This window comes from Tiliqua scincoides, chromosome 6 (genome assembly GCF_035046505.1).
Source record: "Tiliqua scincoides isolate rTilSci1 chromosome 6, rTilSci1.hap2, whole genome shotgun sequence".
Classification (NCBI taxonomy): domain Eukaryota; kingdom Metazoa; phylum Chordata; class Lepidosauria; order Squamata; family Scincidae; genus Tiliqua; species Tiliqua scincoides.
Genome location: NC_089826.1, coordinates 1,178,117 through 1,200,836, shown reverse-complemented (window position 1 = coordinate 1,200,836; position 22,720 = coordinate 1,178,117).

Below are 22,720 nucleotides of genomic sequence, written 5' to 3'. Positions count from 1 at the left end.
GGTGGACCACTGTGAGATACAAGAAGCTGGACTAGATGGGCCTTTGGTCTGATCCAGCAGGGCTCATCTTATGTTCTTAGTTGGTACCTGCATTTCTGAGCATCTAGGCAAGGAGCTTCCATGGCAGATTGACAGTCGGGGCTGTCAGCCTGGCGAGGACACAGACAGCCCTGCCTCTCCCTTGTCATTGTCCCTGCACCTCAGTGCCGGTGTGGCCTGGACTGGACCGCCTGAAGCACTCCTTTCACAACATGGTTCGATCTCCCCTCAGCATACAGGTTGGTTCCCTTATGATGCTTTGGGAATGGGGTTCGTCACAGCCCTTGCAAGGCCACAAGCGCTTTAAAAGGAATTGAGACAAATGCCTGGGGGAGATATCTGTCAGTGGTTGTGTGTGTGAAACTTCCGAAGGCAGTGTGACTCTGAGCACTGGTTGTGGAAGGAGGAGCACTGTGAAGGGGCTCCTGGAAGCCTGTGACTGGGCTGGGACCCACCTGAGCCTGACCTGCTTTAGAGTTCCGTCTGAGTGGCGCCATCTCCTTGGGGCATAAAGGCTGGTGCCTTTTCTTTGTTAGTTGCACTAACCCCCTTTTTCAGCCCAGTCTAGAGGAGAGATGGCTGGAAGGGACTGTACGTGGGCTGGCCATGAGCCATGGCTTGGCAGCCTCAGTAGTGGTGTGGCAGGGTTGGCGAAGGCCTCCTCTTTCCCAGGGTCTGTTTCGGACAATGCTCAGCATCTGCACTGACTTCCTCTGACCCTCTAGGTACAATCCTAAGGCCTCATGGGCAGAGGGCAGTGTCCCTTTCATGCCACACCCTATCACAGCCTCTCAGGCCAGTCAGGGATGCCTCTTGGAGCCTCTTTGCTGATGCAGTCTTTGTGCCACCTGGTTATTTAATGCACATCCTTGAGTGGCTGCTCCACAACTCACAAAGTCCCTCACCAATATTCCCTGAGCACTTTTCAAATAACCAGTGGCGTTGCTGACTGACTGTTCAAAGATCCAATGAAATGTTATTATGACAGGCACGGCATGGAACCAATAAGGTGTTAGAAAGGTGACACCTGGGGAGGATGACACCACTAGTGACCAAAATTGATAAAATCGTGATTTTTAGGAATAATGTCATCATGTTATATTCTATTTGATGTGCAATTTAGAGCAGAATGCAATTGAAAAAGACCACGTTGACATATCTGTGTTATATCAAAAGGTATAGCCAAAAAACCACTGGGGCAGGGCAATGGTTCATCACCAGGCCCCCCACCCAGGTCATTGCCCCGTCCACTGCATCAGAGGAGGTCTGTCATGGGGGGTGATACGCTGCCCTCCCACACTGGGTGATGCAAACCCTTGTGACGCCACTGCAGGTAACAGATACTAAATGACAGTGTGAACATGGGGGGGGGGAGTCGCAATTGGGGTTTGCAGAACCTCCTGACCTCCGTGCACTCATCTGAACTCGTGATGTTCTCGGCCCGAGGCCATGCCCATGGGAAGGCCACCCCAGGGGTCTCTACTCAGAAGTAAGCCCTGCTTCTGGGTTTACTGGGATGTGCTCCCAGGCCAGTGTGGCGAAGACTGCAGCCTGTGCACCCTGCTTTGGCAGCAGCTTGCCGCCACTATCCCGCTGGAGGTGGGCCTGGGAGGTGGGGGCTGACCCAAGTGGCAGCAGTGCTGGGGCTGATCCCTGGCCCTCCCCAGCCAGAGGTGGCGGCAGGCAGCACCCGTGTGGCAGGCGCAGCCTCTCACCTGCTGCCCTCCTGGCTCCACGGCCTCCTTCCTTGCCCGCCCGAGTCCCCCTCTCGGCTCCTGCCATCCAGATGCAGCTCCTTCTGCCCTTGACCTGACTCCCTCTCCCCTCCCCGACTCCTGAAGTGAAATTAGCTTACTAAAACATGTTTTCTTTTAGGAATCCGCAGCCTAATCCAGAACAAACAAAACACATTTTCAGCAACCACCAACTGCATGAACTTCTGCCCTCGCCTTGACCGCTGACGCTCCGCTTTCCCCTCCCCTCTCCGCCCCCCCGCTCCCCCCACAAACATTACCATATGCCTGAGGTTTCCAAAGCATTTCTTTCCACTGACAAATGCCATCTGCAACCAGTCAGGAGCTGTGGACTCTTTTCTGGCAGCCACTGGAGGGGAGGGTTTCATTCTTTATTTTCCTTCCCTGTGTGTGGAACAAGTGTGTGTAACTTTGTGTGCCTGTGTGTACTTGTGCATGTCACACAGAAGCCAAGCTCATTGGCAAGGCATGTGTCTCTTGGTGTACCCGGAGGTGCTGCAGAGAGGAAAACAGCTCCAGGCGAAAGGCAGAGTGTACGGGGTGGGGGGGCTCAGTCCACAGGGGAGTCCCACTGGAATCTGGCAGCTTGTTGCACAGTTCTCATTCCACAGGGTTGTGCAGCAGAAGCTTCCTGGCATTTCTCAGGCGCCTGCCTTGCTTCTCCGGTCCGGACTGAGGCCTGCTGAGCACCAGGACATGTTTGCCCTGCTTCCGATGCTCCTGGATCAGACCAGAGCCTGCAGCAGGGCCACAGCCAGATTTGGGACAGGCAAGCCAAGGGGGCTACCTGGGAATGCTGGGCTTGGGGGCACCAGGTCGGTGAGTTATTCTAAAATAGAAACGCTTCCATAAGGACCACACAAGTGCGGCTTTATTTGCTGCTTATACATGGCCTGGATTAGTATTTCGCAACATTTGTCCTTCACAGTACCACTTCACGTGGTCCACCTATGCAAAGCACCGCCACAAGGAACTGGCAACGACATCATCACCAGTCACTTCTGGATTGGGAGGCCAGGTCAACACAGCAAACACCAGTAACGGTCTCAGGGTGGACAGGAGGGCTTTTCTGAGCGCTGAAAAGCTTGCCAAGCCTCCTACTGCTGTTTGCTGTGTCATGTTCCTTGTCTTGCTGCTGAGCAGCAGGTGTCCAGGGGTTCTGCAAGTACTACCAGACACCATCTTAAGTACTATTGGCAGTACCCATACCGTTGGTTGAGAAACACTGACCTGGATCAATACACGTTTGCAGATCCAGCAGGACAATCCGGTACATATTTATTTACTACATTTCTACCCCACTTTTCTCCCTGAGGGGCACCCAATGCATGCACTGTATGTGGGTAAGGCCTTGGTGTTTTGAAAGGAGCTGCAAACGCAGTCAAGAGAAGGCTGAACCATGGAGCTCAGAAGTTGAACCATCGAGGGCTGAGACTGAAATATTTCTTGCCACTGGGTCTGGAGTCAGGTTGACAAAGCCTGTGTGGCTGTGGGCTACCAAATGCCCACTGGAAAGAACTTGTTTCTGAAATTAAACCTGAGTGTCTGGTGAACATCGATATGGGCTAAGCAAGGACTGAAATGGGGTGATTGCTATTGAGTCTGCTGAGCTCCCTGTGCATCCTTGAAGACCATACCTTTGCAAAGGATGAACAGGCACTTGCCACAATAGCCTGCAGAACCTCGGTGACCCATCTAGTAATCTCTGCCATGTTTGGTGGACCTGACTGCAAGAAGCAGTTGCAGACAGGAACTGCAAAGCGCCCGAAGTCTGATGAGTGAGCAAGCACACTGAATGCAACCTGGAAAGGCTGCTGCTCTTGGGCCTGATTCATGAGCCAACAATGGCAGCTGCCATTTTCATACATCCAGAGTTGACAGAGTTGCACTCACTCGGCCTTGCAGCTGCCAGAGGAAATGACTTGGAGGTCTTTAAGATACCTTGGTGCCTTGTTTGGAAAACAGATCTGTGACCTCTCTTTGGCCTCTGCTTTGTCACTGGGCCCTGAAGTCATCACCCTCTGTCCTCTGAGTCAGCTTATCAAATCTGCACCGGCTGGCTGGCAAGTGGAGGAAGGGGCCTCAATTTTCCAAAGAAAGTTGACCAAGGCATTTCCTCCATCCTGAAGCGTTCAAGATGCGAGGCAGAAGTAGTGGGACATTCCCACAAGCTGCTCCACAACAATAATCCATTCTTGACATCAGAATTTCCTCTGCAGCCAGAACTGAGAGCTGTCTGGAATGTGCCTTCTTCAGAATCAAGTGATGTTTCCTTCAACCCAGTTTCTCTTCTCCAGGCCCTTCCTATAGAACAGGGGTCTCCAAACTTTTTGACTAGAGGGCCTCATCAAATATCTGGCGTGGTGTGGAGGGCCAGGAAAAATATTTAAATATAAAATTTAAATAAATAAATTAGAGATGGAACTTAGATGAGTGAATCAATGAATGAATGGGTTCATTAGGCAAGGTCTAGAACACAGATTGCATCAGGAAGTGTTATCATCTCTTCCACCCCCTCCCCCCGCGATGATTACAGCTTGTGGCTTCCGCTGCCTTCATTCACTGTACACAGTGATTAATATGATGTGTTGATAGTTTGTGTTGTGGTTGGGGGAAAAAAAATAAAGAACTGTGATGACTGTTCTCAAAGCATTTTGGGGTTCACCTGTGTGTTCAAATTATGACTCCTGAGCGAACTTCACTCCACTGCCCTGACGAGGCTCCCAGCTTGGAACAAACTGTCCCTGTTAGTCCACGGCCTCTTTCTCATGGTGTTCTCTATAGGCCAGGGGTCGCCAAACGTTTTAGCCAGAGGGCCGCATCAAATATCTGGCGTGGTGTGGAGGGCCGGGAAAAAAATTTGAATATAAAATTTAAAAAAATAAATAAGAGATGGAACTTAGATGAGTGAATCAATGAATGAATGGGCTCATTCATTCAACCTCTCTGGCCCTCAGAACACTCTCCAGACACAATCAGAGCACAGTTCTGGTCATGTGCAGTTGAGTGGGCCAGAGACTTTCAGGGGACAAGAGGTTGGCCGCAGGCTGGAAAGAGGCTTGCTGCGGGCTGCATCTGGCCCCTGGGCCGGGGTTTGGAGACCCCTGCTATAGAAGATGAACAGGCAAGCAGGCCACTCATTCACTTATTTAGCTCTCTGTTCCTGCTGTTATAGAGCTGATGGAGGTATCCTGAGGGGTTCTTCATCTGACTCCCACCCAAGCACATAGTCCTGCTTAACTTCAGCAAGGGGGCCATATCCTGTGCCAAGCACATCACATAAGGGGGTCGTACTTGGATGAGGGAACCCTGGAGTCCACACTCTGGCCAACCAGAAGTTTTGCTGGGTGGCCTTAGGCAACCACCAGCCTGACCTACCTTGCAGAGTTGTTGTGAGGGTGGAATTAAACTCTGCTATGAACCTTCCCACTCCTTGGGGAAATGCACATTCCATATGCATGAAAGCGCACCTTGTCTGAACAATAAGGTTCCGCTTGGAACCTTGGATCAGGGCTGCAGCCGGGGCGGGGGGGGGGGAGATCTAACCTACTGCAATGGAAGAGAAACTGGAGCAGGCAGGTTCAAAACAGCCCCATTCAAGTTGGTCAGGAAAGCTCAAGCAGCTGGCAGGATTCCTACAGCCATAAACAGCATCAGCCACCTTGGCTCCTTGGCTTTTAGGGCTCCCCAGTGACAGTCTTGGGATGGATCATGAGAACATAAGATGAACCCTGCTGGATCAGGCCCAATGAGGCCTATTTACTGCAGTATCCTGCTCCTGCCATGATCCACCAGCTGCCTCTGGGAAGCTCACAAACAGGGGGCAAAGGCATGTCTTTCCCCCCAACCATTCCCCAGCAGCTGGGACTCAGAGGCAGAGCCTGGAGGCAGCACATATCCAGCATGACTAGTGGTCATCAATAGACCTTTGGTCCTCTACGAATCGATCCAGTCACCATTGAAAGTCATCAAAACTAGTGGCCATCATTGCATTTTGTGGCAATGAATTCCACAGACTCATTGTGTGTGGCGTGAAGATATATGTCCTTTTGCCCGTCCCATCCTGCATCTCATGCCAATCAGTGTCATTGAATGACCCAGCCGGGCTCTGGTTGTTGTGAGAGAGGGAGCTAAATTTATCTGTCTCCACCCCAGGCTTCCTTTTATAAGCAGCAATTATGTCCCTCTCTTAGTTGCCTTTTTTCCAAGTGATGAAGTCCCAAACCTCACAGCTTATGTGATGAGGTTCCAGCCCTGGGACCATTTTGCTTGCCCTCTTTTGCATCTCTCCAACCCCACAACACTCATCTGGTGGTCCAGTGACCAGAACTGCACACAGTCTTCCAAATGTCTTGGAGAGAGCAGGAAGCAGGGCCATTGCAGCTTGTGTTGGCGGGAGGCGGTGGCAGTAGCCGACTCTGGGTGAAAGGCACCTCAAATCCCCCAGCCCCTCACAATCTACTGCTGGTGTAACCCACATCAGGTGGCCTCATGGGTGTGCTTGACTATGCCTTGGCTTCTCTCCATCCCACTTCACTGAAGGTACCAGGAGGGCAGGAGGTCTGGTCTAGAGGGTAGAGCCTCCATTTGCCTGAAGATAACATCCACAAGGTCGCGAGTTCGAGGCCACCGGCACCTGCGACTTTGAAGCAGCTGACAAGCTGAAGCCGAGCTATTTCCATCTGCTCTGAGCGTGGGAGGATGGAGGCCAGAATGTGAAACCAGATCAAAGTGAAACATCTGGACTGTTGTGGTTCTTGAAAGATAGAACCTTCTTTCAATTGTAAAAATCCCTATTTAATAAGGGATTTAAATAAAGCCTGCCTGTGTAAACCGCCTTGAATAAAGTCTTGAATAAAGACCAAGAAAGGCAGTATATAAATACCTGTATTATTATTATTTATTATTATCAGATGCAGCAACACTTTACCTTCTGGTTGCACAAGAGCCAGACAAGCTGTTCTAGGAATCTCTGGAGCAGAGTGTCCCAAAGAAGGCTGCAGCTCTGGGCTCCTGTGATTCCAAGACAGAACTGCTCATGCCTTACGGAAGGCCCGCTCATTTCTCAGGATTCCAGACTGGGCATGTGCGGAGGGTGGGAGGCACATTCTTTCGATCCTGTGCATAACTCTACCGACACGGTCTGAATCCTGCCAATCATTTTCTCCCACATGCATCTTCTGGTCTACAGAGATTACAAACAGATGCTCTCCCCCCCCCCCGCCCACCACCATCCTGCCTTGGATCATCTGCTTGTGGTAGGGTTCACGAGAAGAAAAACCTCATTTTTGTTTTCATGAGAATTTCTCTCATACTCCATCTTTAGTACATTCGGGAAAGATGACGATGGACTGATGTGTCAATCAGATGCGTTGGAAACTTCCGCTATCAAGAAGCAGTTACTCAATGGGTACCAAATCCTCATCCAAGAAGTTAATTGTTCACAGGGACTCTTCCTCCATCTCCGAAATCACGTTCTGCAGACCAGACAATGGTTCCAGTCCCATTTCCTGTGATGGCAAGTCTCTGTATGAGACAGGAAGGTGCTTATTTTGTTTCCGAGGACATTCTCTGGCCCAGCTTCATGTGGTTCTATCAGAATGTTGGTCCGTAAAATGAGCCTGGTGGGTCTCGAACACCTTCTGACCTTTTCCAGCAAGCACTGAGTGGTTCGGGGGTAAAAGGTCATCTCCGGGTTCAGAAATGTCAGTGGCACTGCACTGGGGCTTGAGGTAGGAGTGTGCATGTAAAAATATACACGTTCTTTTAAAAAAATCTTTGTTCATCTTATTCATGATATTGCCTCTGGGTTTGCTGTGCTGGGCGTGTCAAGATCATTTTTGGTTTTCCCTAGAGGTCTTGCTCCAAGAGGATTTTTTTTTAAAGGCATATTTCAAGGGCTATGGAACTTTTTAAAACCACCCCCTCCCAGCCCTCAAGGAAAATGGTCATGTCCCTCAAACAGCAGAAAAGGCCACCATATTTCTGAAATCACAGAAAGTAACTGAGAAATAGGGAGAATGGGGGAGAGGGGCTGGATCAGTACTACTCTGACCGCTTCTGCCACAATAAATCTGCCAGTCTTTAGAATGCTACAAAACTCCTTTTTGTGTGTGCTGTAATAGACAACCCAGTCCTATCCATGAGTAACGCAAAGAGAGCCACACCATTAGGAATGCAAGGACAGCTCCACCAACAGAAGACAATTTGTGCCGAAGGACACAAATCCATCGCTAGAGCAATGGTGCCAAAATACTGCGCCTCCCCAAACCCAGCACAAGCTGGGCCCATGGAATGCTGACTGGGGGCATTCCATGGGCATGTCGCGGGCATGTCATGGGATGAGCAGAACAGGCACAGCATCACTAAGTCCCATCCCCACTTCGTACGGTAGACCCGTGCTATTCGTCCAAGAATCACTATGCCAGCAATGGACCAGATATAGATTAGAGATATCCCATAGAGAACCATGCACACTTCTAAGCCCTCTCCAATCACCCCCACCCACACCATGAATACAGAGTGTCTTGGGATACACTGGCAGCAGAGTACCTCTGGCCACTATAGGATGTCGAGCAGCAGTTCTCAAACTTTTAGCACCAGGATCCACTTTTTAGAAAGAGAATCTGTCAGGACCCACCGGAAGTGATGTCATGACCGGAAGTGACATCATCAAGCAGGAAAATTTGTGACCATCCTAGGCTGCAATCCTACCCACACTTACCCAGGAGTAAGTCCCATTGACTATCATTGTTAAAAATATATACAGTTGTTGGCAACCTTCAGTCTCGAAAGACTATGGTATCGCACTCTGAAAGGTGGTTCTGGAACAGGGTCTAGTGTGGCTGAAAAGGCCAATTCGGGAGTGACAATCCCTTCCACACTGGGAGCAAGTGTAGTGTGTCCCTGGTCTGTCTCCCTGGCTATGGGCCTTCCTTCTTTGCCTCTTTGCCTCAGACTGTTGGCCAAGTGTCTCTTCCAACTGGGAAAGGCCATGCTGCACAGCCTGCCTCCAAGCGGGCCGCTCAGAGGTCAGGGTTTCCTACTTGTTGAGGTCCACTCCTAAGGCCTTCAGATCCCTCTTGCAGCTGTCCTTGTATTGCAGCTGTGGTCTACCTGTAGGGCGCTTTCCTTGCACGAGTTCTCCATAGAGGAGATCCTTTGGGATCCGGCCACCATCCATTCTCGCAACATGACGAAGCCATGTTTTAGAAAGAGAACCTGTCAGGACCCACCGGAAGTGATGTCATGACCGGAAGTGACATCATCAAGCAGGAAAATTTGTAACCATCCTAGGCTGCAATCCTACCCACACTTACCCAGGAGTAAGTCCCAGTGACTATGATTGTTAAAAATATATACAGAGTAGCCTGTTAAAGTAGAGTTGTGTAACGTTTCCCCAAAAGCAGTCACATACCATAGTAACATCAAATCTAGTATATTACAAAGTAAAATATTGAAATGAATGGGGACCCACCTGAAATTGCTCATGACCCACAATCTGAGAAACACTGATGTAGATTTTCCTTGGCAGCCAAGCACTGCACACCCACCCCACCAAAGAAACCCCGCTCTGCCCTGGTCCAGACCAACTGCACCTGGTCCTGCTTGTAGGTGTGTTGCTGCTGCTGCTCCATCATGACTTCCTGGCTGCGTCCACCAGGTAGGATGCCCTTCTGTGGGGCCTCCTGGAGAACCCCCCCACTGCCAGTCAGACATACCACCTTTCTTGGTCTTTATTCAAGACTTAATTCAAGGCGGTTTACATAGGCAGGCTTTATTTAAATCCCTTATTAAATAGGGATTTTTACAATTGAAAGAAGGTTCTTCCTTTCAAGAACCACTACATTCAGGTGTTTCATTCCGATCTGGCTTCACATTCTGGCCTCCATCCTCCCACGCTCAGAGCAGATGGAAATAGCTCGGCTTCAGCTTGTCAGCTGCTTCAAGGTCGCACGGTGCCGGTGGCCTCGAACTGGCGACCTTGTAGATGTTATCTTCAGGCAGACGGAGGCTCTACCCTCTAGACCAGACCTCCTGCCTCTTGTGTGAAATTCCTCCCCCAACTGCACTCTGAGGGTACCATCCAGTGGTGTCCCTACTGCTTTGGCACAGTGTCCAAGTCACATTCCTCGTGTTCAAAGCTCACCCAGCACAAAGTGGGATTGGAAACAAGGCAGCTCCAAAGTCCCCCGTAGTGCAGCTCCACCTTGGCACCACCCACCAAATACTGGGTAGTAGTGCAAGAATCTAAAGCTCACACCAGTGGTGAACTAGTCCATCACAGGTGACAAGCCATGAGGGGTAAATGCGACATTCTGACTCTGGATGCCAGATGCAAAGGAGTGGCAACAGGGTGCAGGTGTCTTGCAGGCTCCCTGAGGCACTTGGTGGGCCACTGTGAGATGGACTAGCTGGGCCCTGGGCCTGATCCAGTGGAGCTCTCCTTATGTCCTTTAAAGTCCTGCTTCAAGAGAAATGGGGATGAAAAGAAACACTTGGTTCTGGCCTTTATCCCAAGAGTAATCTTGGAAATGTCAGGAAGTGCCTCTGCCCCGCCCTTGAAGAGTTGAACTGCTGTTCGTCTGTGTTTATTCTGATGCAATATTCTAGGAAGTCACTCTTGCTAAGGCAACTGTCCACTGGCACCTCACCAAACCAGAGAGCCATTGGACCTAAATGTGCCGAAGACCAGTCAATCCTAAAAAAGTTAACTCAACCCACTTCTTGGTGTCTGAGATTTGTTACCTCTTATATGGTTGAGGACGAAAAAATAAAAACCCTCTGCCTAGTGGCCTCCTCCCTGCAAACCAAATCCACCCATCACAGACTGTGACTTCTTCTTTGCCCTGGCAGCAGCTGGTATGAAGAGTTTCAGCAATCCTTTACAGCAGCAGCAACAATCAGAGGAGAAGAATGGCCAGGCCGGGCTGCTAAATGTCACTCTCAGTGCCTTCCCCTTCCTGCTTTTTCAGCCAAGCAGATCAAGTGAGTGCTTACCACATAGGAAGCCTGGTGGGACTTACTTCTGAGTAAACATGCATACTATGAGGCACAGAAGGAGAGTAGAAAGGGCATTCCTAAAATAGAATTTGATGCCCTCTGACTCCACAGCTGTTACTGATCCTTAACTCCCCCCCCCCCCCAAACACAATATAGGGCCCTGCATTTTTATCTGAAGGTGTCTGTTTCAGGAATGGTTCTGTGTTGGCCTTTATACCAGGTGTGCTGTTATCTTGGTGCAAAAATGTAAAATGCGCCAAGTAAGTCAAGGTAACTGTGTTATCTTCACATAACCCCTGTGAGGTAGGTCAGACCAAGAGAGACATACGATTGCCTCACTGTGGCATAAAAGCCTGTGGTAGACCTGTAAGTTTGTCTACTCCTCTTGTAAACCCCATTTCATATGGAACTGACAGGTAGAGGCCTGCAGGAGCAGTGTTTGGATAATGCCTGAGTAGTGATTTGCTTTACTGCTGGTCTTACTTTTAGTTAAACGAAACTCTTCCATCCTTCAGAGGGAGATGTAGCAAGGGGAGTGTAATTGTTGGGGAACTAAACCTGGGTCCTCTTGGTCCAGGCCTGAAGCCGCACCCAGCCATGAACCAACCCATCACTGCCATTGCAAGGAAGGCTGCCAGACCAAGGGAGGAGGAACCCTTAGCTCCCTGGAACAAGGTCAGAGCCCTCCAGCAGTGGCATCACTAGAAGGTGCCAACTGCACCGGGTGACACACTCTGGAGGGGGGAGTAATACCACCAGTGTCCAAAATTGTGAAATCTTAGCATTTGTGAATAGTACCATCATGTTATATATCATTTAATGCACAATTTCATGCAGAATTCGGTGAAATAAGCAGCACTGAAGTATCTGTATTCTATCAAAGGTTATGGCCAAATAGTCAGAAAAAGAAACACAACTGCCTTATGTAACAAAAAGTGGATTTGCATAACTCAGAACTGACCAATGAGACTGATTGTTCTGAGAGCCAGTGAGGTGTTATTATGACACAGCAGGGAACCAATAAGATGTTAGCATTTCCGTAATACTAGAACTCTCATTCGGTTGTGTGAGTGCCATCAAGTGGGCCACTGCTTTTTGTTGGTTACTGATTAGTCGGGTAACCTGGACTGTTATATATTAAAATAAATAAATGAAGTGAATGCAGGTGACACCAGGCTCTACTGATGCCACCGCATTTAGGCTGTGCGTAGGATGTTGTCATTTATTCTGTATGGTCTGGTACGGGAGGAGGTCCATCGTGGGGATGATGGAATGAGCCCTCACACCAGGTGGCACAAAGCCTAGTGATGTCTCTGCCCTGCAGGGTTTGTGGGAGGCAGCAACGCCTCCTGTCACTGACAGGTTGGCAGTGTGGCCTGGAGTGATGCTTTGTCCTTCCCCTCCGGCAGCCGAAGGCCTTGATGTCTCCAGCTAGATGACCTTTCCCAGCACCACCACCTCCATGCAAAAGGTCTCATAGGCCTGCTCTCTTTGGTTCTGTATTTTTATTAAGGGCCATGTACTACGCACTGCACTTCTCCCCAGACTGTCAAGGCAGAGCCAAAGCAAATCAGTTGCAGTGCCTGGTGGTTTGAGAGATGGACATGACTTTGGCAAGACCCAGGGATGCTGGAGGTGCACTTGGCACATGCTTCACCTGGGCAAGCCCAGCTTTTAGGAGACCCTGCAGTGTCCTGAGTATTGGGGGAGCCAAAGAAGCCGATCATGAAATCACCAGAGAGGAAATACGTCTGTGCAACACATCGCAGACAGTGAATCATTGGGAGCCTCTCATTTTGAAAGCTTCACATGCACACAAGAAACCCCCCTTCCCAACCCAGAATAAAGAGCACTTTCCTTCCACATGCTGATGATTTCTGAATGAAAACGGCTCAATTCTATATAGTGAACATAACCCTGTTCCCAGAAACTCTGCTGAGCGGAAAAAAAGATTTTAAGAGCCAGGTTGATTTTCACAAAAATATAAATGCCATTATAGCTGAAGTGATTTGGGGATGAGGGGAGGGGGTGGAGGGCTTGCCTGTCAGGTGGGGGAAATGACCTTTGCACATGGCTGCTCTCCAGAGCCTCTCCAAGCAGGGCAGACAGAGAGCGCCAATGTCTTGCCAGTCAAGGGAGGTAGCGAAAAGTGCGTGTTTTTATCCAAACCTATCTTGGTGGCACTGAGTCTTGGCTATGATCTGTGCCCGGGATTTAGTTCATGAGACACTGAGGCACCAGGAAATAGTTTGGAAGAGGCCTTAAAAAAAGAAGAAAAAACAAAGGTATTTTTTTCTATTAAGTCAAAGGATGGAAACAAATTATTTTCTGAAACTGGGAACCTTCTCAGTGTTATTTCTGGTGCTCGGCTGCTTTCCAAGGCATTCCCTTTCAAGGTGGAAAAAGTGGATTATTTGAGGTTTCATAACAAACTCCGGGAAAGGTGGCTGAAAATTGGGGAGGGGGCAGAGGGGATGGAAAGGCTGGATTGGTGGAATTCGCTGGATAGCTTAAAATGCCCAGGGAAGGGGACGAACCAGTGAGGAACGGTTGAGATGCCTGAGGCCTGGAGGTGGACAAATGTCCTTCCTGCTTTTACAAAGAGGGGAAAGGAGAAATACCACAAATACCTCAAAAGATCCTGGAAGAAATGATGGAGTGAAATACCTGTGAGCATTTAGAAAAAAGATGGGGTGGTTTCTGGTGTGTCAAGAACAAGGCACATCTCATCTCCTCCACTGACAAAACAGCTAGTCCAAGAGACGAGCTGTGCCTAGATGTCAGCCGCACACAAGATGGCACCTGGCCAAGATGTCTCTAAAAAGGGACGGACCATCACAGGGATGACAACCTCCAGTTTTTAGAGGTGGCCTCTCTTTTTTATGTTCTTATATTATACTTAAGCTAGAAATGAGGAAGAATTTTTTGATAGCAAGAGTTGTCGGGCATTGGAAGAATCTGCCTTGTGCAGTTGAGAATTGTCCTGCATTAGTTTCTCCCCTACACTGGTTTGTGACAGACAAGTGGCTCCCACCCCACACATCTGCCTACAGTCTGATTTCAGTCAGCACCACGCAGAGGCATCTCATGAAGCCCTGGAACAAGTGCCATCATCATTGGCATGAGAATACATCTGAGCAGACATAATTTAACTCAGATAAATGAGCAGATAAGAACATCTCTCCTCTGAGAAACAAAATATACCATGAACTTGAGGTGTAACTACACAGCAGAAAGGCGCTATCAGCCCCATGTCAGGTTCCCTGTCTTTCTCAGCTGTAACACATCGCATGAGAGGTCTGTAGGTCTGCATCCTGGCCATGCAGCAGCAATAGTATTCCAGGTCTTGCTGCCCCTGGCCAGGATGCTTTCAAGGCGGCTACAGACTTATTATTATATATGTAAATGAAAAGCTCTGAAAATCTGCTGAGTATCAAGGGACAGAACACTAATAGTGCAGTATCCCTTCTGCTAAACGCCCCACACCGCCAAAGCTTCCCAATCCTGACAAGCAGAAGGATGACCTGAATATACAGGACAAAACTGCATCTGAGTTGTTGTTGTTGGCAACCTTCAGTCTCGAAAGACTCTGGTATCGCGCTCTGAATGGTGGTTCTGGAACAGCGTCTAGTGTGGCTGAAAAGGCCGATTCGGGAGTGACAATCCCTTCCACGCTGGGAGCAAGGGCAGTCTGTCCCTGGTCTGTCTCCCTGGCTATGGGCCTTCCTTCTTTGCCTCTTAGCCTCAGACTGTTGGCCAAGTGTCTCTTCAAACTGGGAAAGGCCATGCTGCCCAGCCTGCTTCCAAGCGGGCCGCTCAGAGGCCAGGGTTTCCCACTGGTTGAGGTCCACTCCTAAGGCCTTCAGATCCCTCTTGCAGCTGTCCTTGTATCGCAGCTGTGGTCTACCTGTAGGGCGCTTTCCTTGCACGAGTTCTCCATAGAGGAGATCCTTTGGGATCCGACAAAACTGCATCTGAGTTACATAACAGGGATTCAGATACAACATGATCAAACTACCCAGCAGAGCTATACACACACTTGGTCAGAAGAAGCCAATTTACACCCATCCAGCACCCACCCCTTTCATGAGATTAAGGAACAAGCAATTTGCACAGAGACGGTTTTGTATTGGCAATTTTATGTGTTATGTGATGCCGTCCACTGCCTCTTCTCGGCTACCCGTGGCCATTTTGGAGCTATTTCCTGCATCTGCGGTGGCCATGTTGACTCTACGGCCAATATTTGGAAGCTGTCTGCAGTCATTTTTAAACACCTGTGGCCATCCTGGAGCTGTTCACAGCCAATCGGAAACTATCCATGGCCATTTTGAAGCATTTGTGTCCATTTTAAAACATCTGCAGCCATTCTGAAGCAAACTCCCACCAAGTAGCTGTAGGGTTGGGAAAATATCTATTGACACCGTCATTTTGGTGTCACGCCCTGAGGATGACACCCAGGGTGGTCCACGCCCTCCACACACCTTGCTAATGATCTCTGGGTACGGGACACTGTGCATTGTTTGCTGCATTTTTGCCTTTCCTTGAACACTGTTTTCACTCCTACTTATATTGTGTGTTGGGCTGAATTGCTGACTGTGATTGCTTTTATTTATTGTCTGCTTTTTTTGTTTGATGTTGTTTTTATAAAATTTTGTAAGCTGCCCTGGTCATTTGCTTCATTTGCAAGGGAGAGGCGGGCCGTATGCACAGTTTGTGGAAGAAAGCAGTGCATTGGCCTCTTGGAAGTGCAAAGGTGAGAGAAATGATCTACATTTATGCTTTCTGAAGTGCCATATAAAGGACCGATTGTTGCCATGCCAGTAAGGCCAGCACAAGTCTCCGGGAGGATTAAGAAGTGAGGTGTGGCTGCAATGAATGGCCATTTCCTCCCAGTCCCCTGTTTGGTGTTTGAGACAACGACGGAAAGATCTGTGTCAGCTCTGGCTTGGACACCACTTTTGACCATCCGTGGCTGCCTCCCCCAAGCGCTGTTGGCTCCAGTGGTGACATCACAGGCTCCAGAGGAACTGGGATCAATGTCAGGACAAGGCTGGAGCCCCCTGGCAAAGGAGAAACGAGGTGAGGGAAAGCAGAGGAAGCCTTCTGAAGGGGTGCTTCAGCGAGTGCAACTTCGAAGGAGTAACTGGAAACAATTTAGCTTCGCCAGGGGACCTCCACAGGCAGCCAGATCAGCAGCTCTGGGCAAGCATCCAGGTTCGACCTAATGAGAAACAGCAGCAACTGATAAGCAAAAGTGATCACGCTAATGATGATAGGAACAAGAGAGGAAGGCTCTCGAGAGCTACTGCTCTGGCAGGCGACGAGCCCCCCCCCCAGCTCTCCCACTAGCAAGTTGACAGATGCAATCATGGCCAGCGCCTGCTGTGTGACCGTTCACACCCAGACTCAAACGCAGTCTCCAACAGAATCTGCCTCGTTCACACAGTTAAGCCCGTCTCTCCAGGACTGAAATATCAGGCAATGACTTGCATGTGAGAACAATGGGTCCCCACAGCAGCCCAACCCCAGAGGCTCCATGCAACAGAACCTCTCCACGTATGCGTCGGCTGCAGCTAAAACAACATGGAGTCTGATGGCATTGTAAACCCGGTCACATCTGTAGTTGGTGGCAGGAGCTTTTGTGGACCAGAGCCACATCAATTGCATAAGGTGTGATGCTCAGTGGCATAGCTAGAGGGGGTGCAATGCACTAAGTTTTGCAGGGAGCCTCACTGCAGCATGCAAGTGGCTCCTTCCCCTCCCCTTCTGAGCCATTCTGGTCGGTGGGAACAAAATGGAGGCATTTGCTTTGACTGCACATGTGCTCCATCCTGCATTCACCTCTGTTTTGCTCCCACTGCCCAGAATGGCTCCGAAGGGAGTGGGGGGGGCTGCATACAGTGAGGCTGTATGGACACACATAGAGGACAAATAAAACACGTGAGGCCCAAAGGCCACGGAATGCAATGGGTGACTTTCCGTGCAAAGTAATGAGCACACTGAGCATCCACAACAGCCATCACTGGGGATGATACCATCTGCTGTGCTAGTGGGGAACCTGCAGCAGGAGAGAAACTGGTGGTGTTAATGAAGAATTAAACCAAGAGGAGAGCACTCACCCCAGCCACCATTCGGGTAGAACAGTTAAGTCTGTGCTGAAGCTCTCCCCGGAAGGACAACCAACACCAGGCCCTGAAAAGGCTCTCCCTGCCAGAGCGGTGCAGACATCGTAGCAGGAGCAAAGATAATGTCCCCAGACCCTGGAGCCTTTCGGGGGCCCTCCTATCGATGGGCCTGGCATGCCCAGCTGCTCCCAGAGGGCTGATGACTTCATCTGTTATCCTTGAGCCTCGCTGCTTGCTGCCAGCGGGCCTTGGCGGGTCTCCACGCCCCTCTCCCTGCTCATGATTAGGATTATTTACTTTAGCGAGGGCTTTCGTGGCTAACATGGGTTCATTTTTCTTCCCCTTTAATCGAGGTTACTTGATGTATGCAAGCAGTAATCTCTTCCTCGAGTTCCTGGACATAAATCACTCGTTAACGAGAATTTGTGGCACAAGAACAGAGAAGCCCACAAAGAAATTCTGGAATTGGTCGGCAGGGGTGTGTGGTGTGAGTGTGCTTCCCAGTTTCTAAAGGACAACAGGGACCAGGCTGGGTCAGTTCCACCAGATGGCTTAAAGGCACAAATTTTTTTGCTTCTTAGACACAATTGGATATAACGGGCAGCTCATGTGAACGTCCTGGAAAATGCCACTTTCACCAGCATCACTGACTTCTCTGGGAACAACCTGGGGATAGCTGTTTAGCCCCAGCAGCCCTGAGGGCTGATGGAGTCCACCCCTGAAGGCACACCCTTCTGCTTCCTCGTGACTTGCCAAACGTTCTGCGATGTTCTGCTCACTCCTAAGGAGAGTGAACTCTCAGGCCTCAGCTGAGTTGGTATCAGCCTGGGAGGGCCAAGAGGCATTGAGGAAGGGACACGCTCCTGCAGGGTCCTTCCGGATCACCCCTTGGCCCTCCGAGGCTGATTCTGGAAGGGACCCTGCAGCAGCCGTGTCCCTTCTTCAAGAAATGGAGTCGCCCACTTCCTTGCCCTTCGTACTTGTGATACCAGCTTTGAAATTAAGGGTTCCTGATGGATTTGGGGGGAGACTAGAAAAGTAAAACGCACAGCCCCCCACCAGTCACCTTCCCCGCTCTTCCCATTCCCTGCCTCATTCTGCCCACCCCCCACCAGCACTTCTCAGCGCCGGTTGCTGCCAGTTTACCTTTGCTGCCGGCAGCAACAGTGGGCCTCCAGCAATGATGCCATTTGCAGAGGTGGACCAAAATGGCCGACCGCCCCCAAGGGAGGCGTGTGCTGCATCATAGAGCCATTTACAACAAGGGAATGGCCTGGTTCTGGTTAGGATCAGCTGCCCATCTTTGAAGCTGATCCTGGCCTGGCCGCTTGGAAGGCATCTCTCTCCGAGCAGCCAGAAGTGGAGCCCCAAAGTGCCAGGTGAGAACGGAGGACCTTGCAGCTGGGTCTGCCACCCTGGGCCTGACGTCTGGCACTTCCAGAGCAGGATTTTCAACCAGCCGTACAAGCAGCACTGGGATGGCAGGCAGTCCTTTGTTCTGCTGTCGCAATTGTGCTGATGCTATTTCATGATGCTGTTTCACTGGGCTGCCTGCAAGGTGTGGCTGAGCAGCACCCTCACCAGCCAGAGAGGTGTGGGGTAGGCAAGAAGGGTGCCACACAGCAGAGGCACCTGGAGGCAGCAGCTGGAGATGCCTCTCCCTCACTGCAGTCCCAATGATCCACATTGTCCACCTCATCACCGGTGGCACTTGCCGCCTTTACAGAACAGACGTGGGGCTGCACCAGGTGTGTTGCTGCTGCCTTGATTGGGCTTCCCCTCTAAGGAGACAGGCAGAAAATGACCCTGGTGTCATCAGAAAGCCCATCAGAAAGGTCCTTTCCAGACACTGTGCATCTCTCGCACTTGCCTTCTTTCGACCTCGGCTTGTCCAAGCTCAGGCATGTGATTGGCAGCCTTGCCTTTTCGAGAAAGCATCAAGGAAGAGAGAAACCTCACTCCAGTTGCCACTCCTTCGCAGGCTGAGGGCAACGTCACACGTTTCAGAACTGGCGTGTCTCTCTTTTGTGTTTCACTTTTGCTTCTCCAGCATGCTGGTACCTGTCGGGATGGCTGTTGTGTCCTGTCTTAGCTGAATTCACACTCCATAAAATAAACGGGAAAGTGGCAGTGCTGTGCTGTGCTGTGCTGGGATGCAGCCAGGGCCTGACACTTGAAATACAGCTGTTCAGAGGAACATAAAACTGGAAAGGCCCATCGATCCTCTAATCCGACACCAGCCCCCCAAAATGAGCACTCTGGACCTCTCGCATTCAGGGAGGAGATTTCCACATTTGCCTGATGGACTTTGAAGAGTTACATCCTGCTTTTCTCATAGAGACACAGAACGCTGGACAGTAAATAATGCAGACTTTCTTCCAGCGCTCCATGGGATGCCTCTTCTCTCTGCAGTGCTGCTAATAGCTAATAGTTTAGACCAGTGGTTCCCAAATTGTGGGTCAGGACCCACTGGTGGGTTGCGACCTGATTTTTCGTGAGTCATCAAAGGGTGATGAAAAGATCAGATAACTAATTGCCTCAATTCCTGAGGCTATTCAAAGATACTGTTGCTAATTACCTGCAAGCTGCAATTACTTGTAGTTGCTGATTACCCTGCAAGGAGCTCAGCGTCTGAAGTTTGCAAGTGTGTGTAAATGTAGGGCGGTAAATATTTGAGGGTTTTTTCTGTTTATTAATACTTATAAATAAATAAATATTATTTCTTCCTAGAACTCATTTAAAAAAAAAAAAAAAAGCTGGTAAGCATAGGTGGGTCCTGACAGAGTGCTGTTTTAAAAAGTGGATCCTGGACCTAAAAAGTTTGGGAACCACTGGTTTAGCTGCCTTGGTCATTCTTACTCTTATATCCGAGGTAGCCGCTTTTCCTGGGACACAAGAACATACCAGAATGGTTGCTACCATACCAGCTCATACCAGGAATGCCATACCTGGTCAGTCCACAACTCTGGGGTTTGTTGCATTAGGAACTAATGAAGTGGGCACTATTTCTGCTTTTAATTGATGAGGAAGACAGTGTTGCTCTTACAAATGTTACTATTCTTATCATCATAGACAATTCCTGTACACAATACTCTACGGTCTATATTTTGTTAGCTATTCACCACAGCTGGAAAGAATCACATTGAACTTCATGAGCTTATGAAAATTCCACCTGCTCTTGTTTTTAAGAACATAAGAACAGCCCCATTGGATCAGGCCATAGGCCCTCTAGTCCAGCTTCCTGCATCTCACAGTGGCCCACCAAATGCCCCAGGGAGCACACCAGATAACAAGAGACCTCATTCTGGTGCCCTCCCTTGCACTGGCATTCTGACATAGCCCATTTCTAAAATCAGGAGGATGCACAGACACATCATATCTTGTAACCCATAATGGATTTTTCCTCCAGAAACTTGTCCAATCCCCTTTTAAAGGTGTCCAGGCCAAATGTCGTCACCACATCCTGTGGCAAAGAGTTCCACAGACCAACCACACGCTGAGTAAAGAAATTTGCACAGAATCTTTCTTTCTTTCTTTCTTTCTTTCTTTCTTTCTTTCTTTCTTTCTTTCTTTCTTTCTTTCTTTGATTTTCTGCTCTCTCTCTCTCTCTCTCTCTTTCTCTCTCTCTCTCTCTCTTTCTCATTCTGTTCATTCTGCTATTTCTTTGCCACTCCCCTTGCATTTTGAAATTTACAAACATGGTGAGAGTCTGCTCTCCCCCGCTCCATTTACAGACTTTTGAAGAGAATCTTTACTCCATTGCTAGGCATGTGTGTTTCATTATAAAACAAGCTCTGCAACAAAATCTTGAAGGAAGGGGGGGAATCTACTTGATGAAAACTTTGGTCTAGGATCCCAAATGTTCTTGCTTGCAAGTAAATTTTTTGCATTTCACACATAAATTCACACAGGCTTGGGGCCTTGATCTTTCTTCTTCTTGGCATCTGGTGGAAATGTTCTACCACCAAGACCTGGAGTCCTGCTTCCATTTCCTGTTCCTCTCCTTCTGCGCCTTGGATCGTTCTCTTGGAAGGACTCTTCCAAAATGGAAACTCTCTTGCTTTCGGTATTTCAGTGCCAAGATGAGTGACATTGCTGGGTAACAAGTAAACAGCTGGGACGTCTGTGGTCAGAGAGAGGGTGGTATTTGTTGGGGAGGGTTTGAAGAAAAATGTGTCAGAAAGCAGAGCTTATTCCCACACAAGAACTTCTTGTTTGTCCATGTAGGACAATGATTAAAAACACACAAGTTGGCTCTGGAGGCCAAGGAGTTTGGAGAAGTTCCTCTGATGGATGTTCTGATGGGAAAGAATAGCCCAGCGTGGCCCTGGCACAGGTTCCAAGGCTCAGGAAATGATGTTGAACAGAAGAACGCTGCGAGTTAATCACCAAGCAGAGAGAGGGCCGGCGGCTGGTCAGGGCTAAAACCACTTCCGTGGCAAGGCAAAGCCTTGGGGAGCCACAGAGAAACTTCTCTGGGCAAGAGAAACAAACAAGACCCTGACAATACACCACGGAAGAGTCCCCACTGAATATACTGACGGTTAGATTCACATCTGAAAATGGTGACCTCTTGATTTACAAATTCAAATCTGAAGGGATTTTTTAAAAATGTAAATATTACTGCTGGATTTGGAGACAATCATGTTAAATATCAGCGGAGGGGATGGATCTCAGAGACACTAGCACACTCCAAGATCCTATCCCTGTTTCCTCCATAAGGCTTCTCAGGCTTACGGCAGCCTATGCCATTGATGGCCAGGTGGCCTACTGAGAGGTAAGTAAAGTACACCTCTCCTGTGCTTTCTGGTTATCCCCCCATCATAGCAGGTGGAATGCGTGCTGGAAGGATGGTTCCATAGCATAAGCTGTTTGGGGATAGGGTTGGGTCTTTAGATGCTGTAGAGCAGGGGCGCTCACACTTTTTTGTCTCGAGAGCTACTTTGAAACCCAGCAAGGCCCGGAGATCTACCAGAGTTTTTTTTTTACAATGTTCGCACCATCATAACATATAACATTTATGTGTACAATATATGTTGGTGTACCTTGAGCCCCACTGAGTATAACAGGACTTACTCCTGAGTAGACATGCCTAGGATTAGGCTGTGAGGCTGCAATCCTAGCCACACTTACCTGGGAGTAAGCCCCATTGAGTACAATGGGCCTTACTCCTGGCGTTTCCTCCCAGAGGCACCTGAAGGGGGGGTTGGCACTCCGCGATCTACTCATTTTGCCTCGCGATCTACGGGTAGATCGCGATCCACCTATTGAGCACCCCTGCTGTAGAGCATGGCCAATAGAGGCAGTTTCCACCTAGCAGAGCAAGAGAGCCACTTCCTGAGGTGTGGGTGGATCCACAGGCTGGCCAGGCAAAAGCAGTTTTTTCTACATTTGCAATCACTGGCCCTGGTTTGACCAGTAGGGAATACAGATGTGTTGCATGGATGAGTGCCCCTTGCTGGAGCCTGGCAGAGGCCTCTGGGGGTACATTTTTCAGTTCTCCAAACAAGCCCAATAGGGAGGGGTTAGAATCATGACTGGTCAACTGAAAATATACTGGTGGAATTTTTTCCCCCTCAAATGATGGTGAGCCGTTCCTTGTCTAGGTGGGAGTAGGGCTGTTCTGAAGGTGATACTGAGCAAGAATCAGACGGGCCCCTCCTCTCGCCTGATCTGCCCTCCTCACATCTTCACGCCTCCCTCACCACCTTACCTTCCTCAGTGGTCAGCAGGCACTTTGCCAACCCACACAAGAAGACTCCAGCCTTTCCACCAGCGCTCCGACAGTGTGCCACTCAG